We start from the raw sequence: 12,488 nt of genomic DNA, 5'->3' as shown, positions 1-12,488 counted from the left end.
AGGAATAAGGCAAATCATCTCACTACGGGAAATGCATTTCTTCCTCTGTCTCCTCTGCCTTTCTGTCAGATGTCTGATATTTCACAATATTTCACAATCCCATCCCCATCACCCCTTGTAGCACCAATGCAATATTCATAGCACTCAAAGCAGACATGAATATTGCAGTGTCATTCTGAATCATGAAATACCACAGACTCTTCACATGGAATACAGAACCAAAACATTTATTTAGACACCAGAAAGCAAGTCCATCACAACAACAAAAATCTATAGCCAATAACATTGCAGAGGACAACACCATTCCCAAGTCTTCCCCCTGCTAGGCTTCTCACAAACCAGCTCCATCAGACAAATCACAAGCAGGTTCCCTTAAACAAGTCACAAACAAGCTTTCCTTAAACAAAATGCCCTTGTCACACTCACAGTCAACTGCTCTAGTTCCACCTCTTCCTGTTCCAGCCTTCCTGTTCCACCCATTCAACAAACTCCTCCCACAACAGGCTCCATGTGACTCAGACTTCCATGTGACCCAGACAGGTCACATTGGCCCATAAATGATTATGAAAGATCTCCCATTTAAATTACAGGCATTCAAAGGGCCTCACTTGAGGACCTAAAGGGCCACATGTGGCCTTGAGGCAAAATGTTCCCCATCTGTATAACTAATCATTGTACTGTACATTTTACAAGTATTATCTCATTTGACCCCCACAACAACTAGGTACATTTTTATCTCTCTTTTAAAATTGAGCAAATTGAGGCAGACAGGTTAAGTGAATTTTCCAGGGTCCCATAGCTAGTAAGTTTCTGTGTTTCAACTCTGGGCATAGTTTTCTATCCCTCGCACCACCTAGCTGCCTCATTCAGGATCTCCTTTTACATTAAGGTCTTTCCACATTCCCCTGGCTTTAAGAGATCCCTTTCTCTCTCCCTTCTTAGTCTTGTCCGTTGATCTTTCTAATGTACTTGTTTTAATTTGAATATTTGTTTACATGTTTCATCTTCCTGCTAAGTTGTAAATTCCTTGAAATCAAGGATATTATTATTTTTTTGTTCCATCTATTATTATCATTAGCATGGTTCCTTATACATTTTTGGGGGGAAGTGGGGGAGTCAGACCTGTGATTTCCTTAGTGTAGGGAGATCCCCCACTTGTAAACCCCATGTACCAATGCAAATTGGAACTTACTTTATAGTGTGTTATCTCAGAGAATAGCCTGAGAGCAAAGACTGTTTTGGTGGCGGGAGTTCCACAGTGAGAGTTCATCCCTACACTGATGAAATCAAAAGTCTGGATATGCACTGGACTGGACCTGTGAGATAATCTATAGAAAGAACAGCAGATGAGGAAACCCTCTCCACCAATTCACATTGGTGTTCAAGTTAAAGTCTTAGGAAATTATCTGGAGATACTGAGAGCAAATGACTTGCCTAGGGTCATGCAGTCTGTATATATCTGAGAACTTAAATACAGGCCTTCCTTATTCTAAGGCCAGCTCTTTATCTTCCATGGCATTCTATCTCTTGTTGCCTTGACCATAGTAGGGACTTAGTAAATGTTTAGTGAATTGAATTGAGTTGATCCATTTCTTGCCAAGGATGCCTAAGATCTGTCCATACTTCTGTCTCATTTCCTGGGAATGCCAGTTCCAAGTCAATACAGTAGGTATTGCCAGACCTAACAGGACCTCAAAAGATTTATTTACTTAATTAAAATTAACCTCTCCCCTGGCCTGTGACCAACAGAAGACTGGACACAAAGAAGGGTACTTCAAGGATGCTGTATAACAAGTCATGCAAATCAACTTTTCATATAGGTAGAAATTAAATTTTCTTCATAAAATTTCAAGTTTTAGCCTATAATCTATATGGTTTGATCTTCAATATCATTAGTGACAATAGTTCTAATCTGAGAAATAATAGCAGCTTTATTGAATTGACAATCTAATTTCCCTAGCCTTAAGGAGCTAAGTAGCTGCTAATGGGAGGGAAATTAGTCCAGTTTAGGTTTCTGCTCCCTTTCCTCTTTCTTACTCCTTTAATTGTCCATTAGAAATTGCATTAGCTGCTAATAACTGGAATGGAGAGTATTCCTTTGCTATTATAACCAATATATAGGTCAACTTCATTTTTGAGGTCACTTCCAATTTGTATGCTGTAATGAAGAAAGTCATAATTTTATTAACAGGTTATATCCCAAAAGTTTATTTAGAATTGAGTTGTTTGGAATTGGAAATAAATTTTCCCCTGGAAACAATATTGTAAATAGTTATTTTTTTTTAGGACAGTCCACAATAGCTTATTTAAACTTTTGTCCTTGTAGATACCTGAACTATAGGGCTTCTAGCAATGTAGCATGTGACCACCATTTAAAAAATATTTAGCAGGAAATGTAGTCAAAATTTCATCTTAATAGAAGCTGACAGTCATAGAAGGCTCTTGTAAAGGCCAAGGGTTGTTATGACTATTCCATATCTTATGCAATTCCACAAAGGCCTGCTTATCTTTTGCTGTTGTACTTTCAACACCTATCATAGTAGGTCTATAATATGCAATTAATTTCTGCTTGTTGAACTGAATTCAACATGACTTTCGGGCAGAAAGGCTATAGACATGGTAGTTACTACTGAGGCAAGACAGGGGAGAAAGAGAAGAGAAGGGAGGGAGGGGTCGATCAATCAATAAACATTTATTAAGCCCCTATAATGTGTCTCACACTGTGCTAAGCACATTCAACTGATAGACAAACATGTTTAAGATTTTACTGTAGGCCAGGCCAAGTACGGTGTGAAGTAATGGAAATACGATGACAAAATGAAACAGTCCTTGTCTTCAAGAAGCTTACATTCTATAACAGGAAACAATATAATTACATTTAAGTACATATCTAAGCATATGCTTAAGTATGTGAAACACACTAAATATACAATAAATACAAGCTAATTTAGCAGGAAAGGTACTAGCAGCAGAGGAAGGATGAGAAAGGTTGCATTTAGGACATGGTAACTAAACTGAACTTTGAAGCTTTAGAAAGAGAAACAGGAATTGGAGGTCAAGCTTTTCTGTGAGGCCATAGTGCAGGGAACTCTAGGAACTGGCAAAGGGCAAGAGTGGTTTGGGATGATGGACAGATGATAGCAATCCTTCCTATATGTGGACCATTTTTAATCAGAGATAACCTTTATATGATGTGTGGCAACCCTACACTTTGTACACTCATGTTATCTAAGGCCACAACCATTGTAAAGGGAAAGGGTTCTGTTGTACCTTGTAGTTACTCTTCTGTAACCTGGTCTAGACATTTTGGAAGACTTGGATAGCAGATGTTGTCTACCCATAAATACCCACACCTTGCTTTTTTATTCACTCTTGAAAATTGTTGAGAACAATACAGAACTCTGCCCTTTTCTTGTAGAACATTTATATTGTTCAAGTCATCTTGTGAGACAGTTATTTTCCTCATCATATTTCCCTTGGAACTAATCCATAAAATTCATACTGGCCTTGAAATATTTTTATAGAAACAAATGTCGCATGTATTTCTTGCTTATGAACATAGTTCTGGGCTAGTGTCATGAATACGTCCTTTTGGGAAAATTACGTCCACAGTCCATCAGTCTGTGTTTGTATTTATTTGTCAGCACAGTCAGTTGAAAAATAGAAATGATGACGCTATGTTCCTCAGTAGGAGTCCTTAAAAGCAATTGTCTATCATCAGATTTAATGTCTCTACCCTTCCTTTGTCTCCAAGAGCTCATCCTTCTTATTTCACCCTCTTTTGTAGGAATCAGTATTTGGCATTATTTTCCCTACTTCTACCTGAAATGTCACGGCTTTCTATTGTGTAAATGACAACTTTTACTCATCCATTTGGCAAGGACTCCACCTGCCCTCCTCTGGAAATTGTTCTGAACAGAGCATGCTTGAGTTATATCTTGGAGAAAGCAAGAAGGAATTTTCATCTCATAAAACTGCTATTCCACAGATCATTGTTGGGTGGGAGAAAAATAAGTCATTCTTGCTCATTGTTTAGAAAGAAAACAAATGAGACTGTCAAAAGCTGTGGCTGAAAATCTGAGTATACTCAACCATCATTACAAAATGAAAGGGAAAATGTAGATAAGAAAATAATATGCTAGGAGAAATGGACTTACTGGGAAGTTGCTCAGGCTAAGCATTTTCTTCATTTCTGTCAGAAAAATGACCACGGTTGCTATATGTGCCCAAACACTGGCTTAATAAGCAGTAAAGGACCGATTATTGTCAAAGAAAAGGTGACTGTTTTTGTTAGTCTTCCATTCTACCAAATGAGGAAATTAAAAAATAAATGAAAAGGACTAAGAAGAAAAAACTTGCATATTGGTTGGAGCAATGGAAACCTTCTAACCATTACTCATAGTTATTAATCTGGTAGATCCTCTCTCCCTGAAACGTGAGGATGTTTTGATATAAAACATGATTTTTAATGAGGAGTAGGAACAAAGAAACATTCGTAATGTTGTCTCCACATGCAGATATGTATTCTACTGACACTGGAATATTATCACTGTTCTAATACAGAATCTCTGTCTCTGTTTCTGCTTCTCTGTCCTCATTCTCTCTGTCTCTTTATCTTGTTGTATCTGTATTTGTCCTTCTCTCTCTTTTTGTCCTTGTGGATATGAATGAATATCATGGGAGTGAATCAGTCATTTTTTTCTAGAGAGAATGTGACCCAAAGGGAATATTTGTTGTTCTAATTTCATTTTAAACTTAGGAAATTGCCATTCTTGGGAAAGCCTATTTACTTAATAGAGGTTAGTACAGTACTTTAAATTTAATTCTGTGCTTTCAGTCTTAACTCTTCAAAATGCCCTCAACTTCAACCCTGAGAGTAGGAAAGAACTTCTTAAATTGTAGTAATTGTCTGGATTTTTAACTAGGCAGTTATAAAACTGGATGAGCTCTCAGGATCCCACTCAGTCTAGCTCCTATTTCTAAGCAAAATGTCTAAACCATCTAAGAAACTGATTGATTGTCTCACTTAAAAAACAAAAAAAGCTAAAAGGCTGGTTTCCATGTTTTTTTAAAAATTCCCCAAGCAATTATACATTATAGTGTCTTAATACTCAAAAACATCTCTGATTTCATCAGAGTGGACCCTCCCTCCAGTTGCTGTTGATTTAAATGATGTACACTTTTGCTAACAATCTTAATGAATTTCCATTGCAGTAGGTGGTGGCAAATTTCCTAGTAATAAATCTTTCCAAGGCTCATACTCAAAGGATTCATACATGGTTTGTCTCCAGGTTCATAGTCAGAGCCTCTGCATCTTGGTTGAAACTTTCTGAGCTTATATTCTACTGACATAGCCTTTATAAACTTGATTTAGCCTCCATAATGCAATAAGATATTAGAGGATTAATTCGATAGAGAACGTCATATATGTAAGTGGAGGAGCAGTATAAACCAGTTCTTAATTAAAAGGGTACCTGTACTTGAACAGGAATACATCTTTATCTAGATATAATTGATTTTCTTTCAAATCCCATTCAAGGTTTGTTTTAACTTCGTGAGGTATGGAGGCATAGCATCTTTCTCACATTAAGGATAGTGGAATACTTCTCTAAACGGTCCTCTCCCCTCCCTTTACAGACGGATTTACAAAAGGCTTTTATCATTACTAATTTATAATTTTTTCTAATATCAATCAAGAGTTTCCTTTCACAACTACCAAATTATATTTTAAGCCTCAGTTTCTTTGTTATACTCTTTTTCTCATTCTTATTTTCCTTTTTAATTTTCTAACTGTAAATCATTACCTGCTGACACAATGCTTTTTTCCATTTGTCATTCTTAGAATCTTAAAGGCTCTTTCTCGCTGTGGTATTCATCATTTACGCTTCCTCATTTTGTCCCATTTTAAAGAGAAATATATTCTTTCTTTCTATGTATAATTTGTTTATTCTTTCCTTCTCATACACTAAGCCAACTGGCTCTAAAGTAATTTTGCAATTTTGCATTTGGAAATCAGATGCCTCTGTGTCTCTTCCTTGCCACACCCTTCTCTTAGGCAAACATTTTTCAAACTTTTAAATTTCATGTTGATTTGACTGCAAATTGTTATACAACATTACATCTTTGCCTTTAGCCAATTTTTAAAATTTTATGCAACTTTCTAAAATTATTTTATAACAATTATTTGTCTTTCCATTTTTATGCCCTCTTAATATATCAATGCATCACTGCTCTACTTTTCTCTTTTATTTAACTGATTTAGTAACCTCTACTTCACATTCTCTACTGTACTTCACATCAACATATGGTTTAAAAAACAAAAAAAAAGAAAGTCTTTCCAGTTTCTAATGTGCTTTCTTCCCATCAGTTTTTAACCAAGATAGATGCAGATTCTATTCCTCCTCCTATGTTCCTGTCCTGGACTCCATCCTGACCCCAGAATACACATTATTGGGGAAGAGAAAAAAGATCAATACCTACTTAATCTGATTATCCTTTAGATGAGAAATGAAGCGTCCTATGGGAAGAGAGAAGGAAGGCCAGTTGTGCTGAATCTCATAGTAAAGGGAGTGGACAGAATAATAATCTGTAAGGCTGAGGAGATAGTTTGGGGCCAGATTGTGAAGGTGTTTAAAAGGTAAACATTGGAGTTTTTATTTTACGCAAGAGTCAGTAGGATGCAGGAGTTGATTGAGTACAGGAATGATTTTGGTCACACTTTTGCTTAAGGTAAATCACTTTGGCAAATTTATGGAGAATAGACTGGAGTGGAGATGCACTTGATGCAGGCAGATCAATCAGGATGCTATTATAATCATTTAAGCAAGCAGTGATGAGGGCCTAAATTAAGGTGGCAGCTATGTAAGTGGAGAAGGGACCAGATGTGAGAGAAATGGTACAAGTAGAAATGATAAGATTTGGGAATTACTTGGATATGAGGGCAAATGCCAAGGTTATGATCCTAGGAGAGTGGAAGAACAGTAGCGCAATGACTTGCACATAGCAGGCACTTAATAAATGCTTATAATTGGTTCAGTGATTTCAACAGGAATAAAAAAGCTTTGAAGAGATGTGTGTTTAGTGGTGGTGTGGGGGAGGAAAGGAAGACAATGAGTTCTGTTTTGGACATGTTAAATTGGAATGGTTCCAAGATATTCAGTTAAAATATTCAATATGCAATTGTTGATGTAAGATTGAAATTCAAGGAAAACACTGGAGTTGGATATATAGATCTTAGAGTCATCTGCCTAAATGATAATAATTAAACTCATTGCAGTTCATAAAGTCACTGAGAAAAAAGAGAGAATACCCAAGACAGAGCCCCAGAGATCACTTACCGTTACAGAGAATATTTATGATGAACCAACAAAGAGAACTGAAAGGAACCATTAGAGAAGTAAGAGATTAACCAGGAGAGAATAAGGGAGGAGAGAGTAAGTATTCAGGAGAGGCTGGTCAACAGTGACAAATATAATAGATAGGTGGAGGATGAGGACTGAGAAAAGACCATCAGATTTAGTAATTGAAAGATCATTGATAACTTTAGAGAGAGCAGTTGTCAGCTGTGAGATGAAATCAGGAGTCAGATTGCAAAGGGTTGAAAAATGAGTGAGAGGAGAAAAGATAGAAGCAACGAGTGTATCATTTTATCTAGGAGTTTGACTGCCCAAGAGAGGAGAAATATACCAAGTTTCTAATTTTAATCATTTAACTCATTCCTTATTTCTTTGCATTTTAAAATGAGATGTCAAAATGTTGTAAGATACGAGATTTAGAATTGAAAGGGATCTTAGAAGTAAATTAATTCAAATACATTAATTTAAAAATGAAGAACCTGAGACTGAGAGGTTACATGACTTGAATTGCCCCAAATCCCATGAATAGAAAATAGCAGAGACAGCCTTTAAACATACGTTGTCTGAGTCCATAGTTCAGCACCTCCCATGACGTCTAGCTCATAATGCCTTGTTCTAATGAGTAATGATAAAAATAATAAATTAGATTTATAGAACACTAATTTATAAAGCTCTTCATATAACTTAATAGATCCCAATACTCAAAAAGTTTGAATGACCTGCCCCTTGTCAACCAGCTAGTATTAAAGATAGAATTTATATACCAGAATCTTCTGCTTCTTCTATGTCATATACTCTGTCAGTGCATTCCTTTTGTACTATATCACTAGCGTTTGGTCTATTTGTATGTGTTTTCCATTTATAAATGTTTTATGAACACATATGTACATATATATCCACAGTATATACATACATTTATATATAGTGTGCGATTATGTGCACACACATATACATACACACATTACACACACATGCACACACACATACACACACATACACACATATATATGGTAGAAATTTGTTTTGAAAAAATGTAATTCCTCAGTTTTCAATCACAATTAAATTCAAAAAATACATTTTCAGTGTCTTTGATTATCCCTGAACTAGACAATGGGAATTCAAAGACAAAAATGAAAACAGTTCTTAACCTTAAGGAGTTTACTTTATGCTAGATAGGAACAATATGTACATAAATAAGTAAATCCTTTTGTAATGGGTGGCAATAACAATTAGAGGTATCCCAGTAAATTCCCCAAATTCTTTCTTGGGCTTGGTGCTGGTAATGAAAGATGCCACTATACTCTTGATGAATCATCCAGAGAGGAAAGCATATTCAAAAATAATTTTTATGTTATCTAAGCAAAAACAGTGATAAAACACAAGGCATTAATTTTTGTAAAAATAGCGATATGTTGCCTGAAAATTTCACCAACATTTTTCCTAAAAACAGAGTAATTTCTACCAAAATGTGACTTCTTGTTTCGTGGGGATTTCCACTGTGATATCATATTACAAGACTCTTTGCCTTTAATCCTCAGTACTGGCCATAGGACTCTTCAAGATCTCAGATTTCCAAATTCTTTTTTAAAAAAAATGAGAAAAATGACAGGCAAATTTGTCCACCAGACTGTCAATTATCTTGTGAAAACTCTCACTAATATAAACCACCATGCATGCGATTTTAGATAAATTTTTCCCTGCTGAATATTTAAAGTCATATGAAGTGACATCTGTGTTCAAACCCAAATGTGAAATTAACACAAACACAGAACTGGTAATATAATATCATATCACTTTGGCTTATACAATATGGGGAAAATTCTGCCTTTCAAGTGTTAGGCCAAAAAGAAGAGACATTAATATATCAAAAAAAAAATATTGATTCTATGGGCCTCATTACCACCCCCCTTGATGACACTTTTTGACTTTGCACAAAACCAATTAATGAACTTGGGTAGGAGTATAAAAATTGAATGTGGCGTTGAATACAAAAATTAGGTACAACTCTTTCTTGTTCTGAAGTGTATATAAAAATAAGGATATAAATCCTTGTAGTTCATTGTATATAACCTGGTACAAGTTATTGGTTATTTATTCATATGATTATATAGACATTATTATAAATTTATCTACATTGTTCAACTGTAATTTGGGAAAATTCCCACTTTTTCTGATCACATTTCTTTGAAGGATGTCTTTTATATCATTTCTCATATGCCATGATTGATAACACTGCAATTTAAATCCAAATATCTTTCATTTTTCCCTTGGAAAATACCTAGGTAATCCATGATCTACAGCTATATAATTTCACTAGGAGAATGTTGGTAGTAAAGAGATAGATGATAGATAGATAGATGATAGATGATAGATAGATAGATAGATAGATAGATAGATAGATAGATAGATAGATAGATAGACCTTTGCTCTTCCAAGAATTTTGGGATTACTGAAAATACTACACAATTCCTCAAATTCCATTAAGTCCAATCAGCTAATCAGTTCTGGGTCCAGCCCACTTTCCAACACCAACACCTGCCAAGACAAGTGTGTTTGTGTAGATACACATATACACACAAGCTCATGTACTAATTCAATGTGCTACTTATCCAATAACAAATAGTTATCTGGATAATATGTGCTTATCAAATATTATGTTTCCCATTTGTTTATTGTTAGGGCAATCCTTTCTGAAGGACTTTTGATTTAATTCACAAAACTTGCTGCTGCTTTAGGTTTTGATATGATTAGAGCAAAGTCATTCATAAATAATTACATTTATAAAACTTTATAGTTAATATACAACCCTTCTGTACCCCTTCTTCTATTTGGTCTCTATATAATAAAATATTCTCCATGACACTGGTGAGCATTTGTGGTAGACATATTTCTCTGTTTTTTGCTTAATCAATGTCGATACTCAGAATATTGTTGAAGAAAGTCATCTCCACAGCCATATATTTCATAAAATCTTGTATTATTTAAATATTTGTTTGGCAGATACCTCATGTGAGAATAGCTTCTAAAACTATATTTTATTATTTGAAGTCAAATAACATACATCTATATAGCATCCTAAGCTAATGTAGCTTTTTTAAAATAAAAAAATCTGATAAAGCAGAATTTTATTTGCTAATTACTTTAGCTGTATAACTTCTAAAATGGTCTTTTGTAGGTAATTAACTATGAATATCTGCTAGTAGTCTCATTTTTTTTTTTCATCTAGGTTACCTTTAATTCCTGCACTGACCATCTAATAAAAGATTTTATGACAGTACATCAGTGGTAGAGAGTCTGAATGTAATGATTCAAGCTTTGGTGCTGATGAGAATAGATTCCAATAGAAATAACAGCAAGTTGGTTCAATTACATGTCTCTTTGTTCTCTTTTTGGTTTATCTTTTAAATAGTCTTTGAAGGATATCTCTTAAATGGGTCACATTTTGCTCTTTGTAGGCTTATTTTGCCATTAACTGCTTTTCATTATTTTGAGAGGCAATACTGCTTCTTGTCATCTGTCATCCTCTAATACTTTACGAGAGTTTATTCTCAATTGCTTTATATTTGCGCTTCACGTGAAGATTAATTGTATGCTGGCTGAAGGAATCTTTCTACTGCTTTGACCTCCTCATTGTAGTAACTGTTATGCATCAATTAAGGTTCTCTTAGGAATATAGTCAATATCTTTCCTTTGGTTCATTTATGCTGTTATAGTCCTCTTGTTTAAACAATTTATGTTAGAATTGCCATAATACTATGAAATACCTTTTCATCCATATTATTTCTTGTTATTTGATAGTGTCTTTGATGTTTTCTCTAAATAGTTCCTGGTTATATAGAAGCTTATTCTGAAATTATTTATGGTTTGTGGTTGGACAAAAACTTGTTCTAAGATCATTAATATATTTATGAGGTATACATGGAGGGGCTCCAGAGGGGTCTATTAATAGAATCATGGATTCATTGCTGAAACAAATCCAACAATTTCATTTTGCAAACTAAGAACTTTAGTTATAGGAAGGTTAATTGACTTTCTCTGGGTCACATAGCCTTCAGGAACCCAAGATTACCCTATAAAGTGATATTGGGGTAAGACTTTAATATAGTTTCTTATCATTTATTAGAAATTGGGTAGTGCTTCTATAACCTAATAAATTAAATTGTTTTAAGCAAAGCACTGCATAGACCAATATACTATATATATTCTAGATGTCTTCTTTTCCTCCTTCCTTCCTTCCTTCCTTCCTTCCTTCCTTCCTTCCTTCCTTCCTTCCTTCCTTCCTTCCTTCCTTCCTTCCTTCCTTTCCTTCCTTTCCTTCCTTTCTTCTTTCCTTCCTTCCCTCCTTCCTTTCTTTCTTTCTTAAATCTTTTTAGTCCATCTATCCAACCATTCATTTATCCATCTGTCTTCAATTTTCTACCATGGCATCCACTCCAAGTTGGAATAGATGTGTTAACTATTGGGCACGTTAGTGATTATTTGATACTTTGGGGAAACTACATAATGATAATGATAGGATTATAGGTCCAATGCTAAAAGGGACCTTGTACGTCATTAAATCAAAATCTTTTATTTTGCTAATGAGGAAACTGAAGCCCAGAGAGAAGTAACTTGCCCAAGATCACAACATGTCAGAATTCTCCAAGTTCTTTGTCTCCAAATCCCATGCCATCTCCAATGTAATACTTTCTATTAATGTTGTCTTTGGTACACAATATAATGCTCTTGACATGTTGTTAGGAGGGCATGCATTTGTGATAGTTGTTTTATTTTTTAACTAATGTTGATGCTTTCTTGCCTACTCATCCACATTCTTGTGACTTACCCTCTTAGGAGGAAAACTTTATCTACAGAAAATCAAAAACCTAGTAGGCCAACATGAAAAAAGAAAACTGCTTTCTGCTCTTATTCACTATGATAATTTAATGGCTCATAGAAAATAATTTAGCTCACTCTTTGGAGATAGTTACATGTGAAAAAAACTGGATTAATATTTTAGAATAGTATTTGGATATAAATTGATATTCATATGATTTGATAAAGAACTTGGATATTACTGCCAAAGACTGCATGATCACCTTTGTTTTTGTTTTTGTTTTTTTGCTTGTCAATAGTTTCTGTCAATCTATATTG

The 12,488-nt window shown here is 34.8% G+C and overlaps 1 protein-coding gene across 2 annotated transcripts in view; it reads left to right on the top strand.

Moving 5' to 3' along the window:
• Window positions 1-12,488, top strand: part of CNBD1 (cyclic nucleotide binding domain containing 1) — a 695,007-nt gene that overhangs the window by 631,030 nt on the left and 51,489 nt on the right. The gene's annotated exons all lie outside the window — the stretch shown is intronic.

This window comes from Notamacropus eugenii, chromosome 4, assembly GCF_028372415.1.
Source record: "Notamacropus eugenii isolate mMacEug1 chromosome 4, mMacEug1.pri_v2, whole genome shotgun sequence".
Lineage (NCBI taxonomy): Eukaryota > Metazoa > Chordata > Mammalia > Diprotodontia > Macropodidae > Notamacropus > Notamacropus eugenii.
This window is presented reverse-complemented; position numbering and strand designations above follow the sequence as displayed.